General features: G+C 38.8%; 1 pseudogene; it reads left to right on the plus strand.

Moving 5' to 3' along the window:
- The first annotated feature begins 5628 nt into the window (after positions 1–5628).
- LOC102438753 lies at positions 5629–6246 on the plus strand (annotated as a pseudogene).
- Positions 6247–9471: the final 3225 nt, after the last annotated feature.

The following is a 9471-nucleotide window of genomic DNA, read 5'->3' on the forward strand; positions in this document are numbered from 1 at the left end:
ATGCTCTGAAGCCATTAGCAGTGGTTGATGTTATTTACCATTCTTAGTATTTCATGTATTTTTAACATAATGTATAATCTATAGTGTACCATAAAAATACAAACCTCAGATCATATTTATTCTGTAAGCTTGATTCTTTAATAGCATTAACAAGTACTTTTTAAAGAAATGTACTACTGCCCAGATAAATAAAAATGAGTATATGTGGTTTCTTACACAGACTAATTTTTCAATAGATATATGATACTATGCTCTCTCATACAATATTAATTGCTTCTTAAGGCAGAACATGGTTTTAGAGTCTTATTAAGGACCTCTAATCCTATTTAAACCAGATTTATTGATGAAAATAATAGATTATCATATTATAAAAAGGCACATGGCAAATAAAAGGAATCCCAAAACCTAGAGTGTTCTATATGTCATTGAATTTTGCCTTTGGTCCTCTCTTACAACATGGCATTTAAGGAGGCACCAAAAACTCAACACTCAAAATGAGAGAGAGAGAGAGAGAGAGAGAGAGAGAGAGAGAGAGGAGAGAGAGAGAGAGAGAGAGAGAGAGAGATGTGAGAGAGAAACATTGATCAGTTGCCTTCCATATGTGCCCTGACTGGGGACTGAACCCACAACCCAGTTATGTGCCCTGACTGGGAATCAAACCAGCAACCTATTTATGCTCAGGACAGGGCTCAGCCACTGTAGCTCAACTTAAACAGTTTTGTATTTTTTACATACGTAATGAGTCTTTATCCCTTCACCTGAGTAACTCTGTTACATTTTTGCAAATCAGCATATTAACAAAAATGGTACATTTTCATTGAGTTGTCTGATCTAATAAGCACTAAACATTTGTGGTCTCATTTCCCTGAAAGCTGGAGCGTTTGGGACTGACATACTGCTAATATGAAGAAATGACTTTATTCTGCTGACTACTAATTAATGTTTATAATTATATCCTCTCCCAAGCATATTCAAAATCAGATGTGAGAAATAGTGGCTAAGAAGTAAGAAACATCTTTATTTGTATAATTGCTTACCATCTAGGAAAGACTTCAACTAAAGACTCACTTTGGGATATCCCATTGACTTAGTAATCAATGTTCTCAAACTAAGAAGAATTTAAAAGGAAAGAATGTTAATTTGAATTGTTAAGTACATTGTGTTTCAGTGAGATATTGAAAAGTTCTGAGAAAAAGTTTTTGATGGGAAGTAATTATTACCTCTCTATATAAAAAGCCAGCAACTGTAATGACCATAACAACCAATAGACCAGTTGCTATGAGGTGCATTGACCACCTCTGGGTCCCTCCCCCAAGCCCATAGGCTCCCATCACTGGATGGCTAATGGGGAACCACAGAGAACCGGGGTGGGTGGCAGTGGGGTGGGACTGGGGACTGGCGAGCGGGCAGAAGATGACCCTGATTGCAGGCTAGGCCTAGGGACCCTACCCATGTACGATTTCATGCACTGGGCCTCTAGTATCCTATATAATAAAGAAGTAATATGCAAATTGACCTTCATGCTGTAATGCCATCACAAGATGGTGTTGAGCACAGTGGGGGCAGGGCAGCAGGGGTGGGGCCGGTGGCCGCTCTGTGAGGCTTCCGCTAGGGTTCCTGCGGCCCCGCAGGGGTGTGGGGGTCCCGGTGGCTGCTCTTCACGGCCTGTAGGTGGGGCATTGGGGCGGCACTCCAGGACTTGGCGCTGTCCCACAGCATGCCAGCCACATGGGGCCAGACTCCGGGACTTGGGGTGGTCCCATGGTGCTGGCGGGGGGGAGGGGTAGGAGAAGGGGTCCCGGGTCTTGCACAATTTCTCAAGACAGGTCACTAGTTTTAAATAAAACTACATGAAAGCAATTTCTTATATCCTCACAATAACTTCATGGAGGTGATTTCTTTGAATTCCAGTTTTATAAACAAATAAAAGGAGACTTGGATGATATAAGTTATTTATCTAATATTGTTACCTAAGGTAAGCTAAGCTAGAAGTCAAAGTACATTTTTATGGAAATGTCTTTGCCCACTTTATTTAGCAAACTTTTTTCATATATTTTTTTTCTACTTTTTAAATGTTTCTGGGGCTGCTACAATTTCTCGTGACAGGTCACTAGTTTTAAATAAAACTACATGAAAGTAATTTCTTATATCCTCACAATAACTTCATGGAGGTGATATATTTGAATTCCAGTTTTATAAACAAATAAAATGAGACTTGGATGATATAAGTAATTTATCTAATATTGCTACCTAAGGTAAGCCAATCTAGAAGTCAAAGTACATTTTCATGGAAATGTATTTGCCCACTTTATTTAGCAAACTTTTTTCATTTTTTTTTCTACTTTTTAAATGTTTCTGGGGCTGCTACAATGAATTGCCACCAAGTGGGTGGCTTGACACAACATTAATGTACTTATATTCTTTTAAATTCAACTGCAGTGAAAGAATAAGTCACTGAACATGTGCTAATACTGCATAAAGCGTGATTACTATCCAGTACTAACTCCTTTAATTCTTCCTCAGCCACTTGTTACCTCAGATCCCTAGGTTCGCTTTTCAAGGCCTTGTCATTAATTTAGCAGTTATTCATTAATTATCAACCATGTGCACAGAGACTCTAAGGTGTTATGAGGCTGCAGAAATGGACAAGATAAAGCATTTCTATTATTATTATAATTTAGATAGAGGAGAGATATGCAGAAATAATTATAACAGAGAATACCAAATATCCTAAGAAAGGGACAGAAAATAATAGTAGTACAATTCAGAAAGTGAGAGATAATTTCCTAATCTTAGAAAATAGAATGAGGAAAGTTTTATGAGGATTTTGGCTTTTTAACAGGGCTTGGGATGACAAAATTGATTAGATTCAGACATGTAAAGAGTATGGGTGAAGGGATTTCCATTTTCTGTGAGGGAAGCACAGAAACAAAAGAAGAAATAAAAACAGGAAGTTATGTAGGAGAAGCATGACTAGATTGTTAGAGCACAGGAATTCTGGCATGCATCTGATAGAAATAACTCAGTAAGGGCAAATTGGAATAATTTTTCTATTAATATTAAGGATTCAGTGATGGGTTCAGAAAAGTAAATTAACATTGGAAAGGGATTTTAGGAAGCCCAGTGTTTCTATGATATCCATCAGCTTACTATATACTAAGCATTCCTTTTTGCCTTTTGTAGTATTGTTTAACGTGTCCCACTTGGCACCAAATATGTATATTGTTTATATGATATACACAGTCATTGCCTCAGAGGAATACAAAATAATTAACAACTGAACCCAACAAATATCAATGTGCTTTCAGTGGAATTGTCCCTAAAAAGCATTATCAAATATGTTTAGCCAGCTTTTTGTAAATAGAGTTGCTATTGGCATTGGGGATGCGGCAGTTCTCAATGTGTGGGACTGCAGAAGATTTGGCATCTATGGCTGGAGAACTATATATACCCCTAGCCATCTCCCTTCACCAGTCATTGTGACACCCCAAGTCCCCACATTTACTTTTGGATGCCTCAGGTGGAGGTGAGTGGCCTGAGGCAGAACATCCTTTGATTGAGAACCACAGGCTCTAGCATACAGTGATTACACATAAAGTTTGCAAGTAAAGTGTCTAATACACGTCTCAGAGTGCATTCCTTATTATTTCCATCCTAGGGAGCACCACAGGGAAGGAATTCTGTTTTGAATCAATGGGGAAACCCATATTGCATGTGTCTATTTTGGGCTTTAACAGTGAGCCTTAGCAAAGTCCAGGCCCTTGGTAATCATGCCTCAAAGGAAGTTTCTTAACATCACATAATCCTTCATTTCAGTTTTTAATACAGAACTTTCTCTTTTTTTGTCTAGTATCTAAGTACGTTGGTACCAATTTTCAAAAGTGCTGACGAAATGCATGAGGGGGTTGCTGACATTCATCTCAGGAAGGGAGAAAGCAGCTCTGAGCGTTGTGAGGACATTCTGTTGTCTCTGGGATCCCATGCAGTGTGTGCCTCTCTAGTCTAGTCAACATGGCTGCCCTTTTTCTGCTTTTTACCCCATGATTTATCTCCACAGATGCCAATTTATGTGATCCTCAGTTCCTTCCTAATCATTCTCAACCCTGGTTCTTGAAGAACACTGACAAGAATGTGAAATGTCATGCCCTTTCTTCATTTGAAACATACCTACCTTCTCAGTGACTTAGTTTAACTATAGAACTCTATTTCCTATTTTACCCATGGAATTTTGGGAATTCTACCCACTCATGCTAATCGATTTTCTCACCTGATTATTCTTTTTTGCCCATATTGTGTTCATTGAATGGGGCTGCAATAGCTTCAAGACATGGAGTTCTGGTAGCATTTTTTTCTTCCTTGCATGTCTTAATTGCTACAATTATACACACATGTAATGCTCTCTCTCATATATGAAACATGTATCAAACACTTGGAAACAAATGATGTTTATACAACATGTGGCTGTATTATTCCAAGTGGCTAGTATTTTTCTAATCATCCCTCTCTAGTAAGCACTGACATTGGCAGCAAATAACTATGTGGATGACACACTCACATATTAGTCAGATGAAGGTGTGATTGCTGTTTCACCTGCCAAGGGACAAAATCATATTTAAGAGTAAAACTGTAGTTCTCTCTCAGGACCCAAAAGAAAGGAACACCTTTACAAAATATTAAGAGGAGCAGAGAAGGTGAGAGGAGGGAATATAATTTAAACACCTACAATGTGTAATGAGTAGCGTAAGAAAATGCAAATGTCTTTCATTCATTTCTCAAACACCCTGAGAGGCACTTCAATCATCATCGACATTGTCCCTCCACTTTAAATGTTAGGAAATTCAGGCAGAATAAAGGTAAGTCACTTTCCCAAGGACACATGATGCATTATCAACACCAATTCACTTTGTTAACGCAAAGCCCTGGCTCAATTCACTCTCTCACATTTTCTCTCTTTGAGGGGCCCCAGACAATCTCAGCCAGCTAGTCTATTTATCTGAGGAATCATTGCAACACATTCTTCAGATAGAGCAGTATTAATTTACATTCTTTCTGTACAAGTATCTGTGATAGGCCACATCTTCTACTTATTCCTGTGTGTATTTAAGATCAAGGCCAGGTAGAACTTGGATTTGGAGTCCCATGAAAAATGCAGATTTAAGTTGAGTCTCTCTCTCTCTCATAAAATCTATGTCATTGGGCTGTTTACTAGATGCCTCTGAATATGTTTCATTGTATATGTACAGAATGATAGAATGATGTTACCTACCTAAAAGAAAGGTTCTTTGGAAGAAAAGAAGTAATAGCACATAGATCTTCCAAACTCAATCCCTACACTCACTTGGCATGCAATTTATTGTAACTTCTTTCTTATACCTCTGAGTTCAGTTACATCTCTGTGCAAACAGGAAACTCAAGGCGATGATATAAATAAGAACGCAGCATGAGGGTATGTTGGTGGATTTCCTTGAGGGCATAATTAAAGCAATCAGTGACTGGTGATCTATCACCTAGAAATAGTATGGGCTACTTTTCAGGACATTCCACTAAAACCAAAATGCTGACTTTTCTTGTTAACATTGACATTCTCGGTGCCAGAGCAGACGCGCCCCGGCTGCCTGGGGGCTGGCCATGGCCAGGCAGCAGTCCCTGGAGCAGGGCATCACCCTGCGAGGGAGCGCCGACATCGTGGCCGAGTTCTTCTGGTTCGGCATCAACCACATTCTGTATCAGCGTGGCATTTACCGGGCCGAGACCTTCACTCGGGTGCAGAAATACGGACTCTCCTTGCTTGTCACCGCTGATCCCAAGCTGGTGAAATACCTGCACACGGTGGTGGGACAGCTGAAAGATTGGCTGTGCATGTGCTCGGTGCAGAAGCTGGTGGTGGTCATCTCGAATCTGGAAAACGGGGAGGTCCTGGAGAGGTGGCAGTTCGACGTTGAGTGCGACAAGACGTCCAGGGATGACGGTGCGCCCCGCGAGAAGTCTCTGCAAGCCATCCAAGCCGAGATCCGCTCGGTGATCAGACAGATCTCGGCCACCGTGACCTTCCTGCCACTGCTGGAGGTGTCCTGCTCCTTTGACCTGCTGATCTATACCGACAAAGACTTGGTTGTGCCTGAAAAGTGGGAAGAGTGCGGACCACAGTTCATTGCCAACTCTGAGCAGGTCCGCCTGCGCTCCTTCACGACGACCATCCACAAAGTGGACAGTGCAGTGGCCTACAAGTCCCCCGTCAGTGACTGAAGGTGCGCCCGGGAACGCGATGGAATCCCATGTGTGTTTCCTGAGATCAACTCAACTGCAGTTCCTGTTCGGTTGCATTGACTGATTTTTACGCGGCGAAAACTTAACATCGTGCTTTCCCCAACTGTGCACATTGTTCCATTTTGGGGTGCCTGCTTGTTTGACTTTGCATAGGGTTGGGTACTTGGTTGCACACTCTTTAAAGGGAAGCAGCAGATCACCTCAGCCCTGTGATGGCAATTCCTTTGAAGGTGGTACCTGGAGACGGAAAACGTGTGCTATGAAGCTAAATGCCTTCCTGCATCAGAACTTTTGGTCAAGTAGCTTGACTCGGAGTCAAGGTGAATATGAAAGCAAAAGAAGTCTGGATATTCAGAATCTTTGTGTATTTCTAAAATAACTGATAAGCCATGCTGACAGTATTCCTAGAAGGCCTTTTTGCCATTTACTTCATTTGTATAATTGCCATATTGAAAAAATAATAATTATTTGACTTTCATGTATATAACTTACAAAGCTGTTGTTTCTCCTGTTTAAATTCTGCTGATGCTGAACGCTTAATGTCTTTTTTGTGTTTTATAAAATCAAGCTTTAAATGGCAATGATAAATACAGTTAAATGTACATGTTTTGTTTTTTAAAAAAAGAAGAAAAATTCTCAGCATGAACACTGACAGCCTTTATTTCTACTGTTCCTAAATTCAAAGTTTGTATGTTTGCAGTGGGCAATTTGCCTATGCAAAATGGATTACTGTGCACTGGGGTGTACAGTTATTTTTAAGACAATATACATTGATCCTTTTCAGGTTTACCGGTGATACCTGAGAGCCAGGATACACATGGGATGGCACTATTCATGAACTCAGCCAGTGTGGCAATGTTTTCAATTCTGACATGCTTCAGTACAAGTAGATATAATTCAGGGAAAATCATTCATGAGTATCCCTAAGGAACTGAAAAAAATGTATGTGAAGCAAGTATTACTATGGGAGAGTATGTTGTCTGCAACTGTGTTTTGGCAAAACTTTGGGATACAATAATAAGCTAGCTTGGCTATAAGTAAGTTTCAGTAGTTAAGTAAATCCAAGGGTTTGCAAGATAGCAAGAAAGGTTGTCCCATTATGTTTAACTTCATTTCCTAAAGCAAAAGATCAATCTTTTGGATCTTGTTAAGGAGTTCTGAAAAGGTTAGTTGGGTGCATTGGCAACACGTAAATGATATCTTTTTAATCCAAGGCTAGTGTTGTATTCTAATTTTCAAGTTTGTTTTTTTATTGTTGTTTTGTTTTACAAAAGAGAATGAATGAAAACACCCCATCTATAATCTCTTAGCATAAAATCATGAAGGAAAAAAGGCTTTTCAAAAACCCCTTAGGAAAGCAGATAAGGCATTAGCATTTGTGGAATGTTATTTATGAAAAGAATCTGCAAGGGACTGTGTAAATAAGCATTGAATTCTGCTAGAGCCCTTTAATATGGAGGTAGTTTGTTCCCATCTTCCTGCAAAACTAAGCCACGTTCCTATTAAACAGGCAATGCAGCTAAAGGCTTGGCCAAGGGTGCACACGTTGGCATTGGCATTGGTAGTGCTACAATTTGAATTCAGATTCCTTGGACTTTGATGAAAGATTTGTTTTTCATATTCCATTGCTACCTTCTCAAAAGGTGCTTTGTTTTTAAAACAAAATCACATTGCCCTTAGGGAAACAGATGCAATTGATTAAATAGAACATTGAAGGGCCAAGTACGTGCACCTATAGAACACTCCTTTATTAGCCGTCAACTTACCAAACTATTACACAATGTAATAGAATACTCTTGATAAAGCTTTCTGTCATGTCTAAATGTAAGGTATACATTTGGAAAAACCACCTATTGAAATGTGAAAGAAAAATACAGTTTAACTGTGTTTTCTAACCATTTGGATTTTTAAAAAAAATCTAAAACATAGTATTTTATCTCACTCATGTTCTTTAGCTACATTGTAGGCAAGTACATTTCAAAGGTGGTCTATACAGATCACTCATATGAGAGACATAGAAAAATAGAGATATGAAAAGGGAGCAGTGTAAATACCTTATTGGCAGTGTTGCAAAAGCTGGAAAACAAATGCTTTATGTCACAGAAGTCTGTTGTTATTTCTAGTCTGGGAAATTGCAGTCCAGTCCTAGTGCTTCATCTTTCACACGTTGAGAAGCTGTACCAGATACATGTGAAAGGAACAGCACCGTCTTATCTTTGCTTTCTTAATATACATCAGGCAAATGCATGTTGCTAAGTGTCATTTCTACAGAAAATGCATGCTCTTCACCCTAGAGTAGAACTGATACTGGAGAATTCTAAGGAATTAGTTGGTGGGTTGGAGGAGGGGAGGCATAGAGTTTGTCTTAGAAAATTATGCTTACCTTAATTATATTGTAAATATTCCAGCAACTATACTTAGCATCTGTTCCTGGTTGTTTCCTAACAGATAAAAACTACAAATTTGTTGTAACAAGAGGTAGGCTAAAAAAAATCCAAGAATTCTTTCTTGTGAAATTCTTCCTTGGAAATATGGTAATTTTGTGTTGGCGAAGGATAATTCAGTATTGTTAAATAAAAATAAAATTAGCACTGACTTTAATTTTAAAAGAGGAAAACCCCAAAGGATAGCAGTTACATCTTGGAGATAAAGAGGAATGACAGGTAAAATTTATTGAATGGTTACTTTTTTTTGAAAACTACATAAGGAACTTTATATTAATTCAAATAATTCTCATGATAGTCCTCTAGGAAAGCAGGGTTTGTTCTATTTTACCTGTGAGGAAACTACATTTCCATTTGAGAGGTAATAACAGCATAAACAACTGGCTCAAGCTACAGATAACTCAGCCAATAACCCGAGATGTGAAATAACTTGCCCAAGTTGTAGAAGGCAAGGATGGAATTAGAACCTAGGTCTGCTTCATCCTTAAGGTCATGCTTTTTCCATGTCTTCCACGTCTTACTACTTATCCATACTTCTGGCAAATGATCACATCATTGGTATTGATTTGTTGTGGGCTCTAATAGGTAACATGAAGTATATACATTAGAAAATATGAAAATGGCAATAAAATCTTGAATAGTTTCAAATTGGGTGACGTGTAAAATGAAATGGAAAACACAAGAAGGGTAAAGGGGTATCATCCAATGGTCTAGAAACATCTATAATCGTTTAATCTTTTAAGGACAATATTATTGAATT

This window comes from Myotis lucifugus, unplaced genomic scaffold (assembly GCF_000147115.1).
Source record: "Myotis lucifugus unplaced genomic scaffold, Myoluc2.0 scaffold_288, whole genome shotgun sequence".
Lineage (NCBI taxonomy): Eukaryota > Metazoa > Chordata > Mammalia > Chiroptera > Vespertilionidae > Myotis > Myotis lucifugus.